Genomic DNA, 23,728 nt, shown 5'->3' on the forward strand with positions numbered 1-23,728 from the left:
AGAAGAAGCTCCTGGATCCTGGCTTCAGATCGGCCCAGATCTGGGTGTTGCGGCCATACGGGGAGTGAACCAGAGGATGGAAGACTCACTCTCACTCTCTCTCTCTCTCTCTCTCTCTCTCCCTCTCCCTGCTTTTTTTTTTTTTTTTAAGTGAAGAGAAAATGGAAGTAGCCTTTGAATTTTAACTATATGCACAGGGAAAGAAGGTGATTAACCGAGGCCGGCACTGTGGCGTAGCGGGTAAAGCCGCTGCCTGCAATGCTGGCATTAGAACAACTGACAGGCAGGACTGACGAAGAAAAACATGGCTTAAAATTAAACCAACATGCGGCTGGCGCCGTGGCTCACTAGGCTAATACTCTGCCTTGCGGCGCCAGCACACCGGGTTCTACTCCCGGTTGGGGCGCTGGATTCTGTCCTGATTGCCCCTCTTCCAGGCCAGCTCTCTGCTGTGGCCAGGGAGTGCAGTGGAGGATGGCCCAAGTGCTTGGGCCCTGCACCCCATGGGAGACCAGGAGAAGCACCTGGCTCCTGCCATCGGATCAGTGCGGTGCGCCGGCCGCAGCGCACAGGCCGCGGCGGCCATTGGAGGGTGAACCAACGGCAAGGGAAGACCTTTCTCTCTGTCTCTCTCACTGTCCACTCTGCCTCTCAAAAAAAAAATAAAAAAAACAAACCAACATGCAAAGTTGTTGACCTTGCCAGTAATCAAACGAACACTAATCAGATAAAATAGTATTCTATTACCGGTGCTAGCACCAAAATAAAATGAGTCATTATAAAGCTAAATAGGCTGAGCAAACTCTTCATAGTCATACATTTTTGGAGGCAGTATCAACCGTAAAACTCCTTTCAAGTGAGGATTTATTAAATATCCAAAGTTATTACATTTTTTAATACCTTTACTTCTTGAAGTTTTTCAGGCTAGTTTCAAAGGATTCTATTTTTAAAGTTGATTTCCAGGATGATGTCTGTCAGAGTTCGGGATACTACACCAGTTCCCCAAATAGGAGAGGCCGGGGTATGAATCAAAAATGGCCTAAGTACCCAATAACAGAATGAGTTAATTATGATTAATATCTTCCTTAAAACACACTTAATTTAGCCATAAAATACTTTCTATAATGACAAACCCTTTATAAATATTTTAAATTTATTTTCATTTTATTTGAAAGGCAGAGAGACAGAGATAGAAAATATCGAGAGAGAGAATCTCCCATTTATTGGTTCACTCCTGAAATGCCCAAAATAGCAGGGGGAAGGCCAGGCCGAAGCTGGGAGCCTGGGACTCAATCTGGGTCTCCCATGTGGTGGCAGGGATCCAATGGCTTGAGCCATCATCTGCTGCCTCCCAGGGTCCGTATTGACAGGAGGCTAGAATCAGGAGTGGAGCTGGGACTTGAACCCAAGCACTCCAACACGTGATGCTGATGTCCCAAGTGGCATCTAAACCACTGTGCCAAGTGCCTGCACCTATACCTATAATTGTTTTACCTGGCAAATATTTGCTGAATGTCTACTCCTGTTGTAGACACTGAGTGTGCAGCAGGGAACAGATCATGCAACTTTACCTTTTGCTACCATCAAGCAGGTCAACAGAGGTACTGGCACATCCAGGAGACTTAACAGATTGCCTCCTAGTTTACACACACAGTTTCTGGGGTTCTGGATCCCCTATTTTTATTCGCATGTCCCTAACTGTGCTTGTGTCTAAAAACGAGCACCAATAGTTCCTCTCCTTGCTGTATGGGAGGCCACACTTCCCTCGATAGGTAGAGCCTACTTTTCTCCCTTCCAATCGTGACGGGCATGCCACCTGCTCTGAGCACTGGAATGAAGCAGCAGTGATGCCGTGACAGTTCTGACCCTAGCCTTCAAGAAGCCTGGCTGCTTCCATTTTTACTCCTTGCATACCTGAATGGCTGGAGAGAGATCCTATCCTGCCAGCCCCGAAGCCTAGGCGAACTCCCAGGGGAATGAGCCACACAGAACCCAGCAGACACTCTGGAGGGCAGAATGACTGCCAGGCTGAGCCCAGTCAGCCCACAGGGTCACAGGAAATTAAAAAAAAAATTTGCTGTTTTTAAGCCACTAAAAATTCTGGGATGATGTGTTATATAGTAACAGGTAATTGATAACTGACCCTACTTCTTTCTCTGCTGAATATAATCTAGAAAATACATTTATCTGTTTATCTTAAAATTTGACTAATTAGAGCTATCAGAAAGTTGTCTTAAAAGTTAAATTTTCAGATATATAAGATATTATTAATATAGAAATTTAACAAGATGGAGAAAAGATTATTTCATTAGAAAATGACCTTAGTATCTAAATATTGATTGCTACTATGATGGCTGAAATCTGAGAATTCAAATAAATGTGTTTCATATTTTTATTCCAAGATGTTCCCTTAGATTATTTAGTTTTCCCATTGTAATCCCAATAATGAAATGCTTACTTTACACATTTATTTATCATAATTTGACTACATTTTCAGCAGCAAGTAGTGCCTTTTTATACAGTCTTGCATTTTTACTGGCCCTAAAATAAATATTTAGCTGGTTGATATGACAAAAAAATCATTGTTATTATGATTTTAAATGCTTTAGCTTTATTTATTTTTATTTTTCAAAGTGCAAAGTTAAGTATTTTTTAAAATAACTTATTTGAAAGGCAAAGTGACAAAGTGCAAGAGACAGAGAGAGAGCTCTCCCATCCACTGGTTCACTCTCCAAATAGCCAAAACATCCCAGTTTCAGCCAAGCTCAAGCCCGAAGCCAAGAACTCCCTCCTGGTTTCCCACGTGGGTGGCAGGGACCCAAGTGTATGGGCCATCTTCCACTGCTTCCCCAGGCCCTTAGCAGGGAGTTGGATTTTGAAGGAGGGGCAGCCAAGACTTGAACTGGAGCTCCAAAATGAGATACCAGGCTCCCAAGAAGGGCCTTAACCCACTGTGCTACAGTGCTGGCCCCCAAATGCTTTGTTTTGAAATGTATGCTAAACTCTCAAATACTCTTTTTGAGGAAAACACACTCCACATTTTTTAAAAAATTATGAAAACCAGCAGAATATTACTCTCAAGAAAGCACTTTCCAGTGCTTCAGGAGAGGCTGGCTGGGAGCACCATCCTGAGAAGCCCCTCAGTCTCAGTCTCAGTCTCAGTGTTGTACAGAAATCTGCTGGCACCAGCTGCACGTGAACCTGCTGGCTGTGTCTGGACGTAGGGCACCAGCACTGTGGTGGGCTGTCTGGCTCCCGCTCCCAGCCTGGCGGGAGGCCCTCTGCTCTGACAGCACCAGGGGCCAACCAGCAGTAGGCCTGATCCAAAGGGTCTGAGAGCCAAGCCCACCTGAGACGGCACCAGAACTTCTAGAGGCAGGATTTCTTGTCTCCGTTTGGAACCTTCCCCTGCCTAATACATTCCTGTTTTTAAGGAAGGCATCAGGTAAAATGTCTTGTACAATTCACACACATGCATGTGCGCACACACACATGTAAACAAAACGGAATACGGATCGGGCCAGCCTGGGATCAGTACTCCTCGGGACAGAGACCAGGTCCAGTGTCCTGAGAGCCCGAGGAAGGCGGGCGAGCCTTTGGCAGGCAGCACAGGAATGGCACACCCCACGCATGTGAAGCAATGGCGCTGGCCCAAAAAAGATGGAGTGCGATGGAGACTTCTGGAAACCATCAGCCAAGAGGGCTCGGCATCACGCGTGGGTAGAGGCCCAGATTTCAGAAAGGAGCTGAGGGCTGGGAAATGCATGGTGGGGCTGCGGGTGGGCCAGGGGTCAGGCGGCGGCTCCACAATCTGGCAGACAGGAAAGACTGCAGCTGAGAACGCTGAGAAAGAAAACCACTGGACCTTGATGCCAAGACCCAGAGCCGGCCTCCTGGCGCCCCCTGCTGGGCAGGTGTCGGCTGGCCAGGCTGCACTGCCCCCAGGCCTCATTCACAAAGCTTTCTCTCCCAGGCCAAGGGTCAGCCAAGAAGGGCCTGGGGGCGGTGTTAAAGCCACACATCCCACACCACAGTGCCTGAGTTCAACGTCCAGCTGTGCTCCCGACTCCAGCTTTCTGCCACTGCAGACCCCAGGAGGCAGCAGTGGGGGCTCAAATGATTGGGTTCCCGACATCCGAGTTCCAGGCTCCTGGCTTCGGATCCTAGCCTGAGGCCACTGCAGGCATTTGGGGAGGGAAGCAGTGAATGAGAGCTTTCTCTCTCTACCTCTACAACAAGGAGGAAGGGCTGCTGTGCTGGGAGAGTCCACCTGCAGACCTTGTGCTGAACCTCCAGTGCCAGCTCCGATGGAGACAGACAAGAACCAACAGCAGGTGAGACCATGGCCGGGCAGCCGCCTGTCTGCCGGAGCTCAGGACCTCAAAGACTGCCACTCAGCGGGGCGGGAGCAGGTGAAGAAAGGAATTACTTGGGGCTCTGAATCACACTCTTGCCTCTACCTTCAGCCCTGACTCTCTGGAAGAAGTTTTATTTATCAGAAAAGCAGAGTGACAGAGAGGAGGAGACGGAGACACAGAGATCTTTCAACCTTCCATCTGCTGTTTCACTCCTCGAATGCCTGCACCAGCTGGGGCTGAGTCAGGTTGAAGTCAGGAGCTCAGAACTTCAGCCAGGTCTCCCATGTGAGTGGCAGGGACCCAAGTCCTGAGCCACCATCTGCTGCCTCTCAGGGTGTGCCTTAGCAGGAAGTGAGAATAAGGAGTGGAGCCAGGACTCGAACCCGGGCACTCCGATATGGGATGCGGTGTCCCGAGTGGTGCCTTAACTGCCGTACCAAATTCCCGCCCAGAGAAGAACTGTTTTGCCAGACTAGTTCCGCGCTGTGATGAGACCGAGTCTAGAAGGGATCGACTTGTGATGTAACCAAGCATTAAGATGGCCAAAAAATACACTCGCGTCATCAGGGATGAAGCACGAACAGCTTAAACGTGACTCTGGAAGAACAGATTTCTCCTCTGTGGGCCACACGCCAGTCCTGGCTCCTGAAATGAAGTCAGCCGAGTATGTGGGAAGACTGGCTGCTCTTCACTTCCGGACAAATGCTGCCTGTAACATCCTGCCATCATCTCCCTCCGAAAAAGCCACAACTCCGAAGTAGCTCCCAGGCCTCCCCACGCAAACATGCCCCTGACGCTGACCTGGAAGCTCCTTTAGACTCTCTCAACCCTCTCCTTTGCTTTCTCACTGAGCAGCAGTTTTTGTCCATCTGGTGCTGGGGTCTCAGTGTCGGGGATGAGGAGCCTGTGAGCGCCGAGGGGTGGGGACGTCAGTGCAGATGGCACAGAGCTTGTGTCCCTGCAGTTAGGCCAAGAATGTGACCAAGCAAACTGGAAGATCCAGAAAGTTACAGGCTCACCCAAGTAGGAAGATAGCAATTCGCTTACTACATCCACAAGCTGCCCTTGAAAGAGTCGGAATGGGATGCAATCTGGCAAAATGCACACACATGTTGGCTATGAAGATGTAAGGCTGGGAAGACCGAAATTTTTATGTCATTTCCTAAAAAAATCACAACAGTCTGACTGTGAAATGCATACAGACTAGGGGAGGGTTAATCTTTAATTCACAGTTGCCAAGGCTCAGAACCTCTGCAACAGTTTCCAATTTCCGACAATGCTTTAAAGTCCAATCGTTTTGTTTGAAGCTTGGCTGTGATTCTACCAGTTAGTTTCTTCTTTCACCCATGTTGCTGATGGTGAGCCCTCAGAACACACACTGCTGAACAGTGGTGTGCATTTTCTCAACGTTACACTTGTGTGCACAGTTTCATACACTTAACACTCATAAGGAAGCTACATTTCACTTCTTGCCTTGTCCAGTAGGACAAGAGGTTTTACCCAGTACAGGTGGCAAACACACTCTACCCTGCCTTCTCTTTACTAAGGGAGAAGAAACTCAGTGAAGACGTTGCTCAGAGCGGTGAAGCGGCCTGGGACCTGAACACCTTGGCGGCCTGCACGGGGAGAAGCGTGGCCTGGCCACCCCAGCCTGGAAGCTACTCTAGCAGAGCAGAGAGTAAGCCGGGGTGGGGGTGAGAAAGACACACAGAGAGAGGGAAACTGATGGGCTGGATGTAAACTAAGGGGCCTGAAATTTATCTTAATTCCGTATGTGGGGGACAAAGCTGGAAAATGCCTGCCTCTGAAATTACAAAAAGGACTGAAAACACACAGCTCTGCGGCCAGCGTTCTCTATGCCAGTAACCGTCACCAGCACACTCTCGGCACGCCCAGAGATTCCAGCCTAATCACCTCACAAACTTTCCATCATCGTAGTGCTGAGGACGGATGATTAGCTACGCAGAGAGGGAAACACGAACACTGCCCTCATCTCAGGGTGGCGGATGAGGGGGAGGGGTCACGAGTGAATTTTCTATCCCTCTTCACACTCGTCCTACATCTTCCACGCTGCCTCTATTATTCCAACATTCAGAAAGGAAAGCCTCAGCAAAGACGGCCATCAACCCCTGGCCTCGCCAGTTCGCTGCTCGGCTCCAGCTACCACAGGCTGACCAGGCTGACCAGGCTGACTGTGACGACCGGAGCGCTGCTGTCTTCCTGGATTCCTGTGGGGGCTCCCAGAGGGTCTTCCGGCTCAGACAGGACCTCTGACTGGTCCCGCTGCTCCGGAGTTTTCTTGGTGGGCAGGAGGGTGCAGCTCTTTGGGTGCATTTGGTAGGATGACTCAAGACTGAGACAGAAACAGAGCCAGGAACTGTGCACGTGGATGCAGATTCTCATAACTCTGAAATGCAGGGATTTGTGTTTTATCAAAAGCAGGAGACCGAGGCTCAGCATGACTAACCATTTCCTAAGTTCATACAACCAGTGGCAAAGTGTGAATTCAAAATCCAAGGGCTCAAAAGAAGTCCAATGTCATTAGTAATCACAGAATTTCATTTAAAAAAAAAAGGGAGGGGACCATTTTCACATCCATTCGATTGACGACACCAGTCAGTGCTGCTGAGGATTGAGCCCTGCACTGATGAACTGAACTCTGGCATGAAACTCGCCCTGGACTGCAGGACACTCTGAGAAGACCTGGCAAAGTTAAGGATGCTTAAGGCACGCATGTTTACCCTGATTGGACATTATACATAATGCTCTCGTGTGTCAGTTAAAAATAAATAAGTAGGCCGGCGCCGCGGCTCAGTAGGCTAATCCTCCGCCTTGCGGCGCCGGCACACCGGGTTCTAGTCCCGGTCGGGGCGCCGGATTCTGTCCCGGTTGCCCCTCTTCCAGGCCAGCTCTCTGCTGTGGCCAGGGAGTGCAGTGGAGGATGGCCCAAGTGCTTGGGCCCTGCACCCCATGGGAGACCAGGATAAGTATATGGAAATTGCCATCGGATCAGCGCAGCGCGCCAGCCGCAGCGCACCGGCCACGGCGGCCATTGGAGGGTGAACCAACGGCAAAGGAAGACCTTTCTCTCTGTCTCTCTCACTGTCCACTCTGCCTGTCAAAAAAATAAAAAAATAAAAAATAAATAAATAAGTACATACATAAAAAAAGAAGTTCAAATCCTCCAATGCTGGACTCACTTCCACCCTTAGAGGGGTCCCACGTGTGCGCGGGCAGACACATGGAAGGATGCTGGCTGTGCTTCTGCTTGTGACGGAAAACAGGAGCCCTGCTCGGCGTGCACGAGGGATAATGGAATCTACAGTGCGATGCAGCACAGCAGTTAGAAGGAGTCAGAGCCTCACCTAGCGACACGGACAAGCTGCAACAACATAACGGGTGAAGAATGCAAGTGGCAAAACCGTGCTGGATAAAACCTTGTGGAAGAGCGGCACTGACTGCCTTGGGCGGACTCCACTGTAGGAGTGTCCGACCCAGCAGGAGGGAAAGCAGGGGCTCCATGGCGAGGGCACAGAGCGTGTCTTTCACACATCTCCAAAACCAGTGTGGGAAAACGCTGCATTGTCCTGCTTCTGTGCAAAATCACAGCCCTTGCACGCACAGCTGCCCTGCTGCACGCTCAGCAAGTACACTTGTGTGCTCCAGGGCCTTGGCGGCCCTCTCCCCGCACCTGCTCCTTCCCGATCCTACGCAAGAATCACCCTTGAGAATTAGTTCCAATATTTGAACAACTGGTCTCAGCACCTACTCTTTTGGCCCAGCAAGTAAGCTCATCCTAGGGACAAATTGTCGTTTAAGTTACTGAGATCTATTCAGAGGAATACAACATGAGTTTCAAAAAGATGTGTTAAGGAATAACATTTAGTGACATGTGGAAATGTTTATAATATAGTGTTATGTTTAACAAGAACATCCAAGGGTTTCTGGTTACACGTGGTCTTCAGCCACACCAAATTACTACCTCACTATTCTGCTTGATTTCTCATTGTTAGTGCTCAGATAACAAGCACAAGGAAGAAGAACAGCTTCCAGTACTTCTTAGGATAGCAGACACAAGGATGGTTCCTGCCTCGCATAGCAGAAGGCAGGACACCACGGGTATGCTGTGTGTCATGTGACCCCAGGGAGGTGAGGAGGGTGTGGGTGGGCCACATGTAGAGTACTTGGGGCCAGGTCCCCCCACCAGAGACACGGAATCAGAGCCAGCTGCACTCTGCAGGCAGATGGCAGGAATACAAGAGAGAATGAAGCGAACGTTGACATACTAGCTCAACCACAAACGCTGCAGCTCTCTTCCCTGCACCCCTACCCTACACCCTGTAGCTGTGAAGACGTCTTCTGGAAAAACCCAAAGGCCCCAGAGACAAGCCCCCCAAGAAGATTCTGGTGCTCTATCCGATCACCTTACACCAATGCCCCGCATTCAACAGCCCCACCCCACAGTCCTTCCAAAGGGGCACAAGTGAAAAAAGTTTTCCAACACAAAGCCAACAAACAAACAAATAAATAAATGGTAAGTAAAATAGGACCCTGTTTTCATAATGATAAAAATTATAGCATTAAAAAAGTACTAATAAGTACAAAGAGATGATAAATGTCTGAGGTAAAGGATATGCCAATTACCTGAATCTGATCATTACACACTGTATACATGTATGGAAATGTCACAGTGTATTCCACAAATAAATTAAAATGTCTAAAATACAGGGATGGATGGTTGGCACAGTGGTTAAATTACCACTTGGGATGCCTGTATCCTACATTGGAATGCCAGGTTCAAGTTCTGGCTACTCCACTTCTTCTTTTCGTTAAGATTTATTTATTTTGAAAGTCAGAGTTAGACAGACAGAGAAGGAGAGGCTGAGAGAGAGAGAGAGAGAGAGAGAGAGAGAGAGAGAATGAATCTTCCATCTGCTGGATCTGCTGGTTCACTCCCCAGTTGGCTGCAATGGCCAGAGCTGTGCCGATCTGAAGCCAGGAGCTAAGAGCTTCTTCCTGGTCTCCCATGCGGGTGCAGGGGCCCAAGGGCTTTGGCCATCTTCTACTGCTTTCCCAGGCCATAGCAGAGAGCTGGATCAGAAGTGGGGCAGCCAGGACTCATACTGGTGCCCATACGGGACACCGGCACTGCAGGCAGTGGCTTTACCCACTATACCACAGCGCCGGCCCCTACTCTACTTCTGATCCAGTTTCCTACTAATGTGCATCTGGAAAACAGCAGATGATGATGGCTTAAGATCTTGGGTCCCTGACACTCACATGGGAAATCTGGATGGAGTTCCAGATTCCTGGCTTTGGCCTGGTTCAGCCATGGCTGTTGTAGGCATTTGGGGGAATGAACAAGTGGATAGAAAATTTCTCTCTCTGCCTTTCAAATAAAGTGAAAATAAATAAATTTAAAACTTCTTTTAGGGGTCGGCACTGTGGCATAGTAGGTTAAGCCTCCGCCTGTGGTACCGGCATCCCATTTGGGTGCTGGTTTGAGTTCTGGATGTTCCACTTCTGATCCATCTCCCTGCTAATGGTCTGAGAAAGCAGTGGAAGATGGCCCATGTGCATGGGCCCCTGCACCTGCATGGGAGACTCAGAAGAAGCTCCCTATTCCTGCCTTTGGATTGGCCCAGCTCCAGCCAATGTAGCCATTTGAGAAGTGAACCAGCAGATGGAAGAACTCTTCTATCTCTCCCTCTCTGTCTGTAACTCTGCTTCTCTCAAATAAATAAATAGATCTTAAAAAAAAGAAAAGACTTAAAAAAAAAAAACATAGGGGCCATTGTCGTAGTACAGTGGGTTAAGCTGCTGCCTGCAATGCTGGCATCTCACATGGGCACCAGTTTGTGTCCCAGCTGCTCCACTTCCAATCCAGCTCCCTGCAAATAGCCTGGGAAAAGCAGTGGAAAATGGCCTAAGTACCTGGGCCCCTGGCAGGCAAACTGAGAGACCCAGAAGAAGCTCCTGGCTCCTGGTTACATCCTGGCCCAGCCCTGGCCGATCTGGCCATCTGAGGAGCGAAACAGTGGATGGAAGATTTTTCTGTCTCAACCCCCTCTCTGTAACTCTTTCAGATAAATAAATAATATATATTATATATACAACACTGACAAGAGACATATATAAACATCCTGCTAATGGTGGCCAACTAATAAAGGAGGTGATTTTTCAACAAATGCATGCCAATTAACCAGCAACTCATCTTTACATTAAGACCCCTTTCTTCTTCCTTCTTCCTCTCATGTCTTTCTTGGCTATTTTTAAATATCTGCTTTTCTTTACTAGCCTGCATTACAGACTAAAACTGACTTCTAAAGGTGAGAGCACATCAACGTCTGGTGGACAGACAGACCCAGGGTTAGGTCCTCCACACCCGTCCCTGGGCCTCACTCATGACACCTGTATGCTGACACCTGGCTGGAACGATCTGACGAGAGGAGTAGGTCTCATGCTGGGGACTCGTGGTTTTAAGCTGTTGCTGCATCCACAAGGGGCGGAATAAAGATGAGAAAAGTATAGTCTGCAAGTCTTCAGGTACGGCAGTACTTTCTCGGAGAAAACAGACGTTTTGCATGGCTGAGTGACTCCATGTGGCAGCTGACTGAAGCAATGTTCTCATTGTAGGCTACTGCCAGGACTCTCTGCCTTGGCCCTAGGATTTCAAAAGTCTATTGGGCTTCTTTCCTAACTCTAGAAAGTACGGGAGGAAAATACTAGCTGGCTGTTGTGGAGTTAACAGGAGTTCTAAAAGTGTGAGAACGGTGCATTCGTTATTATTGCAAAGGGTTTCACTCTTTGACCAGGACATTTTCTATCTACTGTTGTTCCTATCTTACAATTATTTTCCTAGAAAATGCTCTTTATGGCTCAGTTGGCAGTCAAAAACTTCCGCATAAGCTCTTGATAGGTTCTTAAAGGAAATGGGCAGAAAGAGGACGATGGAATGGCCAGTGAAGGGCCAGGTACTGGGTGAGACTACCGAGTCCACATCTTGTCCACGCCACTATCACCCTAGGAAATAAGCATTACCATATAGCCACACTTCAAAGATGGGAAGACTTAAGACTAAAACTGATGAGCAGTTTATCCAGTTACAAAGATAGCAGGGGTAGAAGGCTGGGGGATGGGACGAGGAGAAGCTCCAAGCTTCTATTACAAAGCAACTCATTCAGGCTGTTTGCAACCCTAACTTTCCCAAGTCAGTGACTTCATGGTCTCAGCTGTAATATCTCCTTCATTCAAAACCACCACTGGACCACCAAACAGCATGCAGCTCTGCGGCAGGGGCAGGCGGTCCTCACGGCCATCACATTCTAGTGCTAGGGTATTTTCTTCCGCACCGGGGCGGGGGAACCTTCTTTCTGCCAAGGGCCATTTGGATATTTATAACGTCATCTATGCGTCATACAAAATTATCTACCTAAAAATGAGCCTGCTATAGATGTACTAGATTTCAAGTCCTGCCTGTAGTTGCCTTGGCAGGGCCAGACCAAATGATTTCATAGGCCTGATACAACCTGCAGGCCACAAACTTCCCACCCCTGTTCTATATCAAGAAACTGCTGGAGGGGCCAGCACTGTGGCGCAGTGGGTTAACACCCTGGCCTGCAGCACCGGCATCCCACATGGGCACCGGTTCAAGACTGGCAGCTTGGCCGGCGCCGCGGCTCACTAGGCTAATCCTCCACCTAGCGGCGCCGGCACACCGGGTTCTAGTCCCGGTCGGGGCGCCGGATTCTGTCCCGGTTGCCCCTCTTCCAGGCCAGCTCTCTGCTGTGGCCAGGGAGTGCAGTGGAGGATGGCCCAGGTGCTTGGGCCCTGCATCCCATGGGAGACCAGGAAAAGCACCTGGCTCCTGGCTCCTGCCATCGGATCAGCGCGGTGCGCCGGCTGCAGCGGCGGCCATTGGAGGGTGAACCAACGGCAAAGGAAGACCTTTCTCTCTGTCTCTCTCACTGTCCACTCTGCCTGTCAAAAAACAAAAACAAAAAAAAAAAAAAAAAAAAAAAAAAAGACTGGCAGCTCTACTACTGATCCAGCTCTCTGCTATGGCCTGGGAAAGCAGTAGAAGAAGGCCCAAGTCCTTAGGCTCCTGGCTTCGGATCGGCGCAGCTCTGACTGTTGCGGCCAATTGGGGAGTGAACCATCAGATGGAAGACCTCTCTCTCTCTGCCTCTCCTCTCTGTGTAACTCTGACTTTCAAATAAATAAATAAATCTTAAAAAAAAAAAAAAGAAACGGTTATATCTGATAAACGGATTCAGTGAAGTTGCAGGACACAAAACAACATAGAAGTGGGCATTTTGTACAGACACCACTTGGGATGCCATATTTCATATCGGAGTGCTTGGATTCAAGCCCTGTCTCTGCTCCTGATTCCCACTTCCTGGGAAGCAGCAGGGACCCCAAATACTTGAGCCGTCACTCAGGGTCTACATTAGCAGGAAGCTGGAGTCAGGTGTCAGGCACTGAACCCAAGAACTTGGGTTTCACACATCCATACAGGAGAATGGACTGAGTTCCTTGTTCATGGCTTTGGCCTGGAGGAGCCCTGGCTGTTGTGGGCATTAGGGAGAGAACAAGTAGATGGAAGATCTCTGTGTCTCTCTTTCAAAAAAAAAAAAAAAAACAAAAACAAAAACACACACACACAGAAAGAAAGAAAAAAAAACATACAAATATCAGTGGCACTTTTACACACAACTAATGAACTTGCTAGAAAAGAATTTAAGAAAGCAATCCCAGAGCCAGCACTGTGGTGGAACAGGTAAAGCCACCATCTGCAGCGTCAGCATCCCATGTGGGTGCCCATTCAAGTCCTGGCTGCTCCACTTCCAATCCAGCTCCCTTCTAATGCACCTGAGAAAGCAGTGTAAAATGTCCCAAGTCCTTAGGCCCCTGCACCCACGTGGGAGACCTGGACGAAGCTCCTGGCTCCTGGCTTCAGCCTGGCCCAGCTCTGGCTGTTGCAGCCATTTGAGGAGTATGGAAGATCTCTCCTCCCCACTGCCACCCACCCCATAACTCTGACTTTTCAAATAAAATAAGTAAATATTAAAAAAAAAAAAAAAGTGATCCCATTCATGGTAGCTACCACAGAGAGTGGGACAGGTTTAACCACTGCTTGGGATGTCCACATCCCATACTGGAATGTTAACCCCAGTCACTGCATTTCTGATCCAGCTTCCTGCTAATGCATCCCAGGGGGCAGGCAGCAGACAGAAACTCAAGTGCCACCCATATGGGAGATATGTATTCAGTTCTGGGTTCCTGACCTTGGACTGGCCCACCCCCACCTACTGTGGACATTTGGGAGTGAACCAGAGGATGCAAGATGAATCTCTCTCTCTGCCTTTCAAGTAGATGGGGAAAACTTTTTGAAAAAGTTAACAACAACAAAAATACCCCTAGGAATAAATCTAACTAAGGAAGAAAAAGAGATCTACAATGAAAATTACAAAACACTGATGAAAGAAACTGAAGAGGAAACAAAAAAATGGAAAGACATCCCATGTTCATGGATTGGAAGAATTAATATTGTTAAAATGTCCATAGTCCCCAAAATGACTTACAGATTCATTTACAATAAAAATCTCTATTTAAATGCCAATGGCATTTTTCATAGATAAAAAAAAAAATCAGTCCTAAAATTCAGATGAAACTACAAAAGAGCCTGAATAGTCAAACAAGTCTTGAAAAAAAATGAACAAAGTTGGAAGTATAACAATAACTGACTTCAAAGCATACTACAGAGCTACAGAAACCAAAACAGTATGGTACTGACACGCAGACCAACAGAACAGAATAGAGAACCCAGAAATAAAACCATCCATCTACTGCCAATTGGTTTTTGCTTTATGTTGTTTTTTTAACAAAGGTGCCAAAAACATATATTGGAAAAAGGACGGTCTCTTCAATAAATGCTACTGGGTAAACTAGATATCCATCTGTAGAAAAAAATGAAATTAACAGCCTCTAGCTCTCACCATAGAAAAAAATCAACTCAAAATGGATCAAAGACCTAAAGAAATTCTAAAAAGAAGACCTGAAACTATTAGAAGAAAACATAAGGGAAACACTTTAAGCCATCAGTATAAGCAAGAACTTTTTTTTGAGTAAGACCCTGAAAGCAAAAACAGACAAATGGGATTAGAGAAAACTAAGAAGCTTCTGCACAGCAAAGAAATGACAAACAGAATGAAGAGACAACCTAAATAGGATGAAATATCTGAAAATTACTCATCCAGCAAAGGATTAAAATCCAGAATATATGATAAACTCAAAAACAGCAAAATGAAACAAGACAAAATAATCTGATTAAAACACTGGCAAATGGTCTGAATGGACATTTCTCAAAAGACATACAAATGGCCAACAAATGTATGAAAAAATTCTCAACTCCACTAATCAGTGAGCTCATGGAGTAAAAGGAAACTTTAAACACAGTTGGTGGGCATGTAAATTAGTGCAGCCATTATGGAGTGGCTCCTTAAAAACTAAAGAGATGGGTTCAGCCTACTGGTTAAGATGCCTGTGAGGATGCCCACATCCCACAGTGAAGTGCCTGGGTTCAATGCCTGACACCTGACTCCAGCTTCCTGCTAATGTAGACCCTGAGTGACGGCTCAAGTATTTGGGGTTCCTGCCACCCACACAGGAGACCTGGATTGAGTTCCCAGCTCGTAGCTGCAGCCCAGGACCAGTTCCAGAAATTCTTAGTATTTGAGGAGTGAACCAGTGGATGGGAGATCAATGTCTCTCTCTCTCTCACAGCCTCTCAAATACATAAATAATTTTTTTAAAACGCTAAAGTTAGACCTACCATATGATCCAACAATTTCACTACTGGTTATACAGCCAAAGGAAAGGAAATCAGTATTTTAAGGAGATACCTACACTCCGTTGCCTAATGAACAATAAACAAAATATGGAATCATCATGATTTCCAATTATAAGTGAATACATTAAGAAAATGTAGTACACAGGAATACACACACACTGAAATATTATTCAGCTATAAAAAGGGTGAAATACTGTCATCTATGGCAACATGAATGGGAATGGAGGGTATTAAGTTAGATGCAATAAGCCAGGCGCAGAAAGACAAATACCATATATTCTCTCACATGTGAGAACTAAAGTTAGATTTCATTTAGGGGGCCAGTGCTGTGGCACAGTGAGTAAAGCCACCGCCTGCAGTGCTGGTATCCCATATGGTTGCTGGTTCAAGTCCCAGCTGCTCCACTTCCAATCCAGCTCTCTGCTATGGCCTAGGAAAGGGAGAATACTGGTCACTAGAGGCTGGCAGGAGGAGGATGGGGAATAGAGGGAGGCTAGATGATGGGATAATGGGCACTAAAATCTAATTAGGCAGGAGCAGAGAGGTCTATGTTCCACAGCACAGTAGGATGCCCAGTTCACAACAACTATATACTTTATGAAGAACAGGAGCTTGAAGATTCCCAACACAAAAAAATGATAAATGCTAAAGGAGATGAAATGCTATTTTGCTCTTTATGCATGTATCAAATTATACTGTAGCCCATAATTATGTACAATTCTGTGTCAGTGTCTTAGAAATTCTCATCGCTTGCCCACTCTGGCTGAGTCAGGACGATGAGCTGCAGTGACAGTGAAGTAGAGCTGCTTTCTGGGGTGACAAACAGCTTCACCAGAGTAAGGAACTGTGTCTGCATCCCAATGAACCTCAACAGTTGTCCTGGCTGCACGCCTAGTATTCTCATTTCTTGAACTGTGACTAATGTGCCTGGGGAATACTAATTATTATACTTTCTAAAACTAAAACTTAGTGTTTGCTAATTCCAAAGCCCATGGAAAGAGTCCAATTTTCTGAAGACAAGACGCAAGACAGGCAGGAAAGGTGACTGCAGAGTTACCTGGAAGGCCATTCCCCAGATGCTGTATGTGGTCACAAATCCTGCCTTGGTTTAAAGGCCCTGAAAGAGTTCCGTTTTACTGACGTTCCTCCTTGTTTTACGTTGGAATCTTCACTTTTTTTTTCACTCTCTGAAATGTCCTTTTACTTGTCCTCCAATCAAATTTGTATAGATCATTTAAAAATGAAATGAGGGAAGTGGGAATGAAATGCCAAATAATGTAGGAAAACAAAAGGAAATTATTCTAAAAAAAAAGAACAACACCTCTTGCTAATGTACATCCTGGGAGGCAGCAGGCGATGGCCCAGGTACTTGGGTTCTCGCCATCCGTGTGGTAAACCCAGATGGAGTTCTAGGGCTTCTGGTTTCTGCCTGGCCCAGACCCAACTGCAGTGGGCATTTGAGGAGTGAACCAGTAGATGGGAGGATCTCTCTTTTTCTATGCATGTCTCTTTCTATTTCTCAAACCAATTTTTTTTAAATATAAAAAAAACTGAAACAAGACTAAGGCACTATGAGGTCAGGACGGGGTGGGGGAAGATGTCCATGCTGCCCCCAGGGGGAGGGAGGCATGCCAGCCGCCAGCGGCCTTCCTTCTTGTTATCCCACAGATGAGAGGAACCAGAGATAATGAGCACTGCTGGATGGCTGTCCTCGCAGGCCAAAGGAGCACTCGGAACAGAACTCCAATGCTGAACCCCACCACCCAAAGGAAGCACTGATGCAGTCAGGTTAAGCAAACCAAAGAAGCCACTCTGCTACCATCACCGTTTGGCTTAGCTAAACACTGTGTAGGAGCACAGCACACCTTTGCTGAGGACCTGCTAGGCACCAAGTGTCTCTGAATGGAAAGCATAGGCTTGATGATATTTATTAGCAAACCTCACACAGGAGGGCCTCAGGGTGACACACACACCTTCAGACAGTGTGAGAGGTCAAGCGATGCGGGGACACGGCCCTGATGGGTGACACAAGCCCCCATTGCTGCATCACAACAGCCTGGCAACTGAACATGTGTGGCTGGCTTCACCAAACTGGAGGAATCTGTGTCCGCAGCCAGCACTGCCGCCATTGGCCTTAAAGACTGATTTGAGTAATAAAAATAAACATCACGGGGCCAACGAAAGAAGTAATACGATACTTTTTTTTTTTTTTAAAGAATGTTTGTTGAGTGGTTTAGGTTTACATAGTCACTCAAATGAAAATTCCTTTCTCAGAAATTCACAAATAACACATACCATTCTTTCTCCAGCTGGGATGATCTGAACTATTTTCAGAGCTTGTCTGTTTTATGATAATTGAGTTAATTTTGGAAAGGGGTGCTGACTACATACTGATGGCTGGTGTATCAGCCTTGACTGCAAACTTCAAGAGGGCAGATTGGGTCCAGTGCACTCCCCACCACAGGGTCCCACACAGGGGCTAGTTCCCACCTATGCAGAATTTTTTTTTTTTTTTTTTTTTTTTTAATTTTTGACAGGCAGAGTGGACAGTGAGAGAGAGAGACAGAGAGAAAGGTCTTCCTTTGCCGTTGGTTCACCCTCCAAAGGCCACCGCAGCCGGCGCACTGCGGCCGGCGCACCGCGCTGATCCGATGGCAGGAGCCAGGAGCCAGGTGCTTTTCCTGGTCTCCCATGGGGTGCAGGGCCCAAGCACCTGGGCCATCCTCCACTGCACTCCCTGGCCACAGCAGAGGGCTGGCCTGGAAGAGGGGCAACCGGGACAGAATCCAGCGCCCCGACCGGGACTAGAACCCGGTGTGCCAGCGCCGCTAGGCGGAGGATTAGCCTATTGAGCCTCGGCGCCGGCCCACCTATGCAGAATTAAATAGTATCTAATATTGATCTAATGTTGATTAGGAATTCTTTTCAGTTTTAAGGGTATGGTGTTCCAGGTAGAACTGCACAATTCTCCTTGCCTAGTAAAATAAGCCAGACAGTACTTTGCCAAGAATGGTTGGAAATACATTTGTCAGCTTTTCTACTACCCCCCAGTCCCTGGCTGTGCAGAGATAAGAGACAGGAGAGCCAGGCAGGCAGGGCTCTCTCCTGTGCTGGATGGGTTAGTGCTGTGCTGTTCTTTCTGCCACTATCCCACCCTGGAAGAAGTCCCATGTTTCAGACACAAGAAGGAACAGGACTCTGGCAGGAAACAGAAACCTGACTTCATGTTGTGGCACAATTTCTGAGATGTTCTGAAAGAAACATCCATACTTCTTCAAGAACAGCTCGCACAGCTGACAGTACAGTAATCCATACTCACATTAGCTCCCTGAAAACCCAAGGAAAACTGATTCATCCTTTTCTAAGACAAGCAAATATCTTTAACTTCATGAAAGCCCAACTTCTAAAACTTCCCTAGGTAAGTCTTTTTAAAAAGACTCTGGGACTTAGCAAAAATTAATATGGGGCAGGCACTGTGGCACAGCAATTAAGTCGCTGCTTGGTATACCCACATCTCATATCAAGAGTGCCTGGGTAGGGTTGGTGCTGTGGCGTAGCATCCACATATGGCACTGGCATCCCACGTGGGCGCCAGTTCATGTCCTGGCTGCTCCTCTTCCAATCCAGCTCTCTGCTATGGCCTGAGAAACCAGAAGACGGCCCAAATGCTTGGGCCCCTGCACCGTGTGGAGGATCCAGAAGAAGCTCCTGGCTCCTGATTGGCTCAGCTCCAGCTGTTGTGGCCATCTGGGGAGTGAGCTAGCAGATGGAAAATCTCTCTCTCTCTGTAACTCTGCCTTTCAAATAAATAAATAATAAACAAATCTCTAAAAAAAAAAAAAAAAAAAAAAGGAGGGGGCAGCACTGTGATGGAGCAGGCAAAGCCACCACCTGCAGTGCCAGCATCCATATGAGCTTAGGTTAGAGTCCCAGCTGCTCCACTTCTGATCCTGCTCTCTGCTATGGCCTGGGAAAGCAGCAGAAGATGGTCCAAGTCCTTGAGCCCCTGCACCCCTGTGGGAGACCCAGAAGAAGCTCCTGGGTTTGGATAGGCGAAGCTCCAACCATTGCAGTCATCTGGGGAGTGAATCAGCAGATGGAAGACCTATCTCTCTCTCTCTCTCTCTCTCTCTTTCTGCCTTTCAAATAAATAACATAAATCTAAAAAAAAAAAAAAAAAAAAAGTATCTGGGTTTGAGTCCTGGCTTTGCCCCAATCTCAATTCCAGCTTCCTGCTAATGCATATCCTGAGAAGCTGGAGGTGATGAAGTCCTTGGGTTTCTGCCACTCAGGTGGGAGACCCTGATGGAATTCTGGGCTTCTGGTTTCAGCCTGGCCCAGCCCTGGCTATTGCGGGCAACTGGGGAGTGAACCAGCAGATGGAAGTTCTCTGTGTGTCTCTCCCTCTCTCTGTTGCTCTGCTTTTTTTTTTTTTTTTTTAATAAAGATTTATTTCATTTATTTGACAGGCAGAGTTGCAGAGAGAGGGCGAGAGGGCGAGAAGGTGAGAGGGAGGGAGGGAGGGAGAGAGAGAGAGAGAAAGAGGTCTTGCATCCACTGGTTCACTCCCCAAATGGCTGCAACAGCTGGAGTTGAGCTGATCCGAAGCCAGGAGCCAGGAGTTTCTTCCAGGTCTCTCATGTGGATGCAGGGACTCAAGGACTTGGACCATTTTCTACTGCTTCCCCAGGCCATAGCAGAGAGCTGGATCGGAAGTGGAGTAGCTGGGATTTGAACCAGTGCGCATATGGGATGCCGGCACTGCAGGCCAGGGTTTTAACATGCTGTGACATAGCACCGGCCCCAATAAATAAATCTTTAAACAAATAAAGACAAAAATCAGGAAAATCCAGGGTCGGTGGCCATGCATCTGTTGAACATGAGGAAAAATATATCCAAAAGGTCCCCCAAAGGAAAACACCACAAAACTGAAAACAAATTCATCTTCATCATAAGTGCCTCTCTCCTAGACGCCTAAGGAATCTGAAGCACACAGTGGTGACAGGAGGTGACAAAGCATTAGCAGTGCCCTCAGCAAAGTGCGTGGCGCTTGCACAGCAGCTGGCATGATACAGTGGAACATGCAGCGGCTGCCATGTTCCACACAGAATAACCCAGCACCCTGTCTCACTGATGTGTGGCTGTTTTTTTGTTTTGTTTTGTTTTTTTTTGTTTTGTTTTGTTTTGTTTTTTGTTTTTTTAAGATTTTATTTATTTATCTGAGAGGTAGAGGTACAGAAAGAGAAAGGTCTTCCATCCACTGGTTCACTCCCCAAATTGTTGCAATGGCCAGATCTGGGCTGATCCAAATCCAGCAGCCAGGAGCTTCTTCCGGGTCTCCCATGCAGGTGCAGAGACCCAAGGACTTGGGACATCTTCCACTGTTTTTCCAGGACATAGCAGAGAGCTGGACAGGAAGTGCAGCAGCCAGGACTCGAACCGGCACTCATATGGGATTGCTGGCACTGAATGCAGTGGCTTTACCTGCTACGCCACAGCCCTGGCTCCTGGGTGCTACTTTTACTGTGACCCCTGGGAAAACAACACCTGCCCTTACAGGTGCACTGTTACTCATATACCACCAATCGGATAATCTGATCCAGTCAAGGACCTCCCTCTGCAGTGTGAAGAGAGACATGCAACCCTTCCTGTCTCTTGTCAGGTGATGTGCTCTGCCAGCAAGGACGCCTCCACCAGAAACCAAAGCACTGGGCCCATCCAACCTTCGACTGTGAGCCTCCAGAACTGGGGGCAAAACACTCTCGTCTTCACAAGCAGCTGGTACAGCTGTCGGCGCAAGGTTTTCCACGGTGCTACATGAATGTGGAAAAAACTTTTATTTTTTAATTAAAAAAAGCCTGCTGAATTTTATTGGGATTATGCTCAATCTATAGGTAAATTTGGAGGAGAACTGCTATGGTAGTGTCTGATCCATTAACATTACATATCTCTATTTTAGATCTTTGATTTGTCCAGCAATGCACTGTAGTTTTCTAGATAGATCTTGTACATATTTTGTTAAATTTTCCCTAAGTATTTCATATATCTGAATGCTTTTATAGATGCAATCACATTTAAAATTTCAAAGTGTTCATTGCTAGTTTATAGAAAAACTATTGATTTTTGCATCTTTACCTTATATCATGTGACTGTGCTCGATTATCATAGGAAATTATTAGTGTTTTATAGATTTCATGTCAAATGCAAAAAAAAAAGACAGCCCTACTTCTTTCCTACTGCTCCAACTGGGCATTCCTGCCTTACTACCAACCTTGGAGGTGGAGTATTCAGCTTCTCACCATGAACAGTTCATGTGATCGGAGAGTTTTACCCAGATGCCCTATAGCAGGTTCAAAAAGTTTTGTTCTATTTCTAGTTTGGTGTTTTCATTGAGTGGCTGCAGGATTTTGTGCCCTGTACCTCTGTTTCTACTGAGATGATGAAATGATTTTCCTCTATTGTTGACATTGGTGGATTATGTGGATTTCCTAATAAGCCTGGATAAATCCCTTTTGGTGCTGATGTATTGTCTTTGCTAATATTTTGTTAAGAATGTTTGCACTTATAAAAGATTGAAATACTGGCCTGCAGTTTTTCTCTTCTCACAGTGGCTTTGTCAAGTCTCGATTCCAGAGCAGCGCTGGTCTCATGGATTAGCTAGAACTCTTCCCTCCTTTATTTTCTGACAGACTCTGGCAAGGATTACTATTATTTTCCCCTTAATCATTCAAAAGAATGAAGCTATCTGAGCCCGAACTTTTCTTTGCAGGAGAATTTTAATTACAAATTTCATTTCTTAAGTAGAGACTGAGCTATCCAGATTTTTCTATTTCTTCCTGTTTCAGTTTTGGTAGTTTTTGTCTTTCAGCAAATCTGCCCATTTTCTCCAACTGGTCATACTGGATAACAAATTTATTCTTAATATATTCCCTTGTAATTACTGGGATTCAAACGGTTTTCCTTCATTCACTCTGAAATTGGTCATGTTTCTCTGTGATGCTTTTATATTTTTCCTTTCTTTTCTCCATCTATTTTATAAAGTTCAGTTGGAGGTTTATAAATCTTATCTCCTTTTTAAGATTTACTTATTTATTTTAAGATTTTATTTATTTATAAATAAAATTTTGATAGAGAGAGAGTCAAATCTCCCATCTGCTGGTTCACTTCCCAAATGGCCGCAATGTCCAGAATTGGGCAGATCTGAAGCCAGGAGCCTGGAGTTTCTTCCAGGTCTCCCATGTGGGTGTAGAGTCCCAAGGACTTGGACCATCTTCTACTGCTTTCCCAGGCCATAGCAGAGAGCTGGATCTGAAGTGGAGCAGCCAGGACAGGTGCCCCTATGGGATGCTGGCACTGCAGGTGGCAGCTTTACCCGCTGTGCCACAGCACCAGCCCTATGATTTCTCCTTTGACTTATGATTTGCTTAGAAGTTCTTAAATATTCAGGTATTTAGGACTTCTGATGATTTTTTTTTCCAACTTAATTTCACTGGTCAGAAGACCATACTCTCTTTCAAGCTTTGAAAATCCATTGAAATTTATTCTAAATTTTTTAAAAATTATTTATTTGAAAGGCAGAGAAATACACAGAGAGAGAGAGAGAGAGAGAAAGAGAGAGAAAGGATGTTCCATCCATTGGTTCACTTCCCATTTGCCTGCAACAGCCAGGGCTAGACCACGTGGAAGACTGGAGCCTGGAACTACATCTGGTCTTCCCATGTAGGTAGCAGGGACTCAAACACTTGAGCCATCATCATCCATTACTCCTCTGAGTTCACACCAGCAGGCAGCAGGATCAGAAGCAGAGGTGGCAATCAGTCCCAGGCACTCTGATATGGGATGTGGGTTTCTAAGTGGTGCATTAACCATTGTGCCGAACACCCAATGGTTCACTTGCAACAACAAGGGCTGGGTCAGGCCAAATCAGCAGACCCAGGCACCCTCCTGGATGCCCATTAAACGGAAGCTTGACCGGAAATATGGCTGGGACTCACACCCAGGCACCCTGATGAGACGCGCACCCTAAACTCTTCTCTTGAGCCAGTAAGGCTGAAAACACATCTTGAGTTTACTTTTGCTTCTGCCAGCCATTTGCCACAGGGTGATGTAGGCTGTTACTTAACCTCTAGGCAAAACTAATTTGCATGAAACAATTACATGACTCCTAGAGTCATTTCACACGTAAAAATTCTAAATAACATATTATATTTGGATAGTGGATAGATGGGTTGAATTTTTAGTGTCTGAAAACGTCTTTTTATGGGAGGAGACAGTTGTTTTTCTCTTTCAGGTCTTTTCAGTAAAACTGAGAGGTTTCTACCCCTTGCTCTGCCTCTCACTTGCTGTAGAGTCTAAAACTGACCACACCACCTCTCTATAGGTCTCTGTTAATACAACTGGGAAAAGAGCTGGTTGGGTCAGATCAGCTTAAGGCCCCGTGCAGACTTCCCATGGTTCCTCGGATGGTACTGACACAAACAGGAATTCAGAAAAAGGAGTGCTCAGCCTGCAGGAGGTG

At 46.6% G+C, this 23,728-nt stretch overlaps 1 protein-coding gene and 1 long non-coding RNA gene across 3 annotated transcripts in view; both read right to left on the bottom strand.

The window, feature by feature from the left end:
• LATS2 (large tumor suppressor kinase 2) overlaps positions 1 to 23,728 on the bottom strand; it is a 60,329-nt gene that overhangs the window by 22,213 nt on the left and 14,388 nt on the right. The gene's annotated exons all lie outside the window — the stretch shown is intronic.
• Positions 15,176 to 21,425, bottom strand: LOC138843841 (uncharacterized). Its single transcript, XR_011378907.1, has 2 exons — positions 18,081 to 21,425; positions 15,176 to 17,700 (listed from the first exon to the last, which is right to left on the bottom strand). It is a non-coding gene; the product is annotated as an uncharacterized lncRNA (long non-coding RNA).

The sequence above is a fragment of the Oryctolagus cuniculus genome, chromosome 9, assembly GCF_964237555.1.
Source record: "Oryctolagus cuniculus chromosome 9, mOryCun1.1, whole genome shotgun sequence".
In the NCBI taxonomy this organism is placed as follows: Eukaryota; Metazoa; Chordata; class Mammalia; order Lagomorpha; family Leporidae; genus Oryctolagus; species Oryctolagus cuniculus.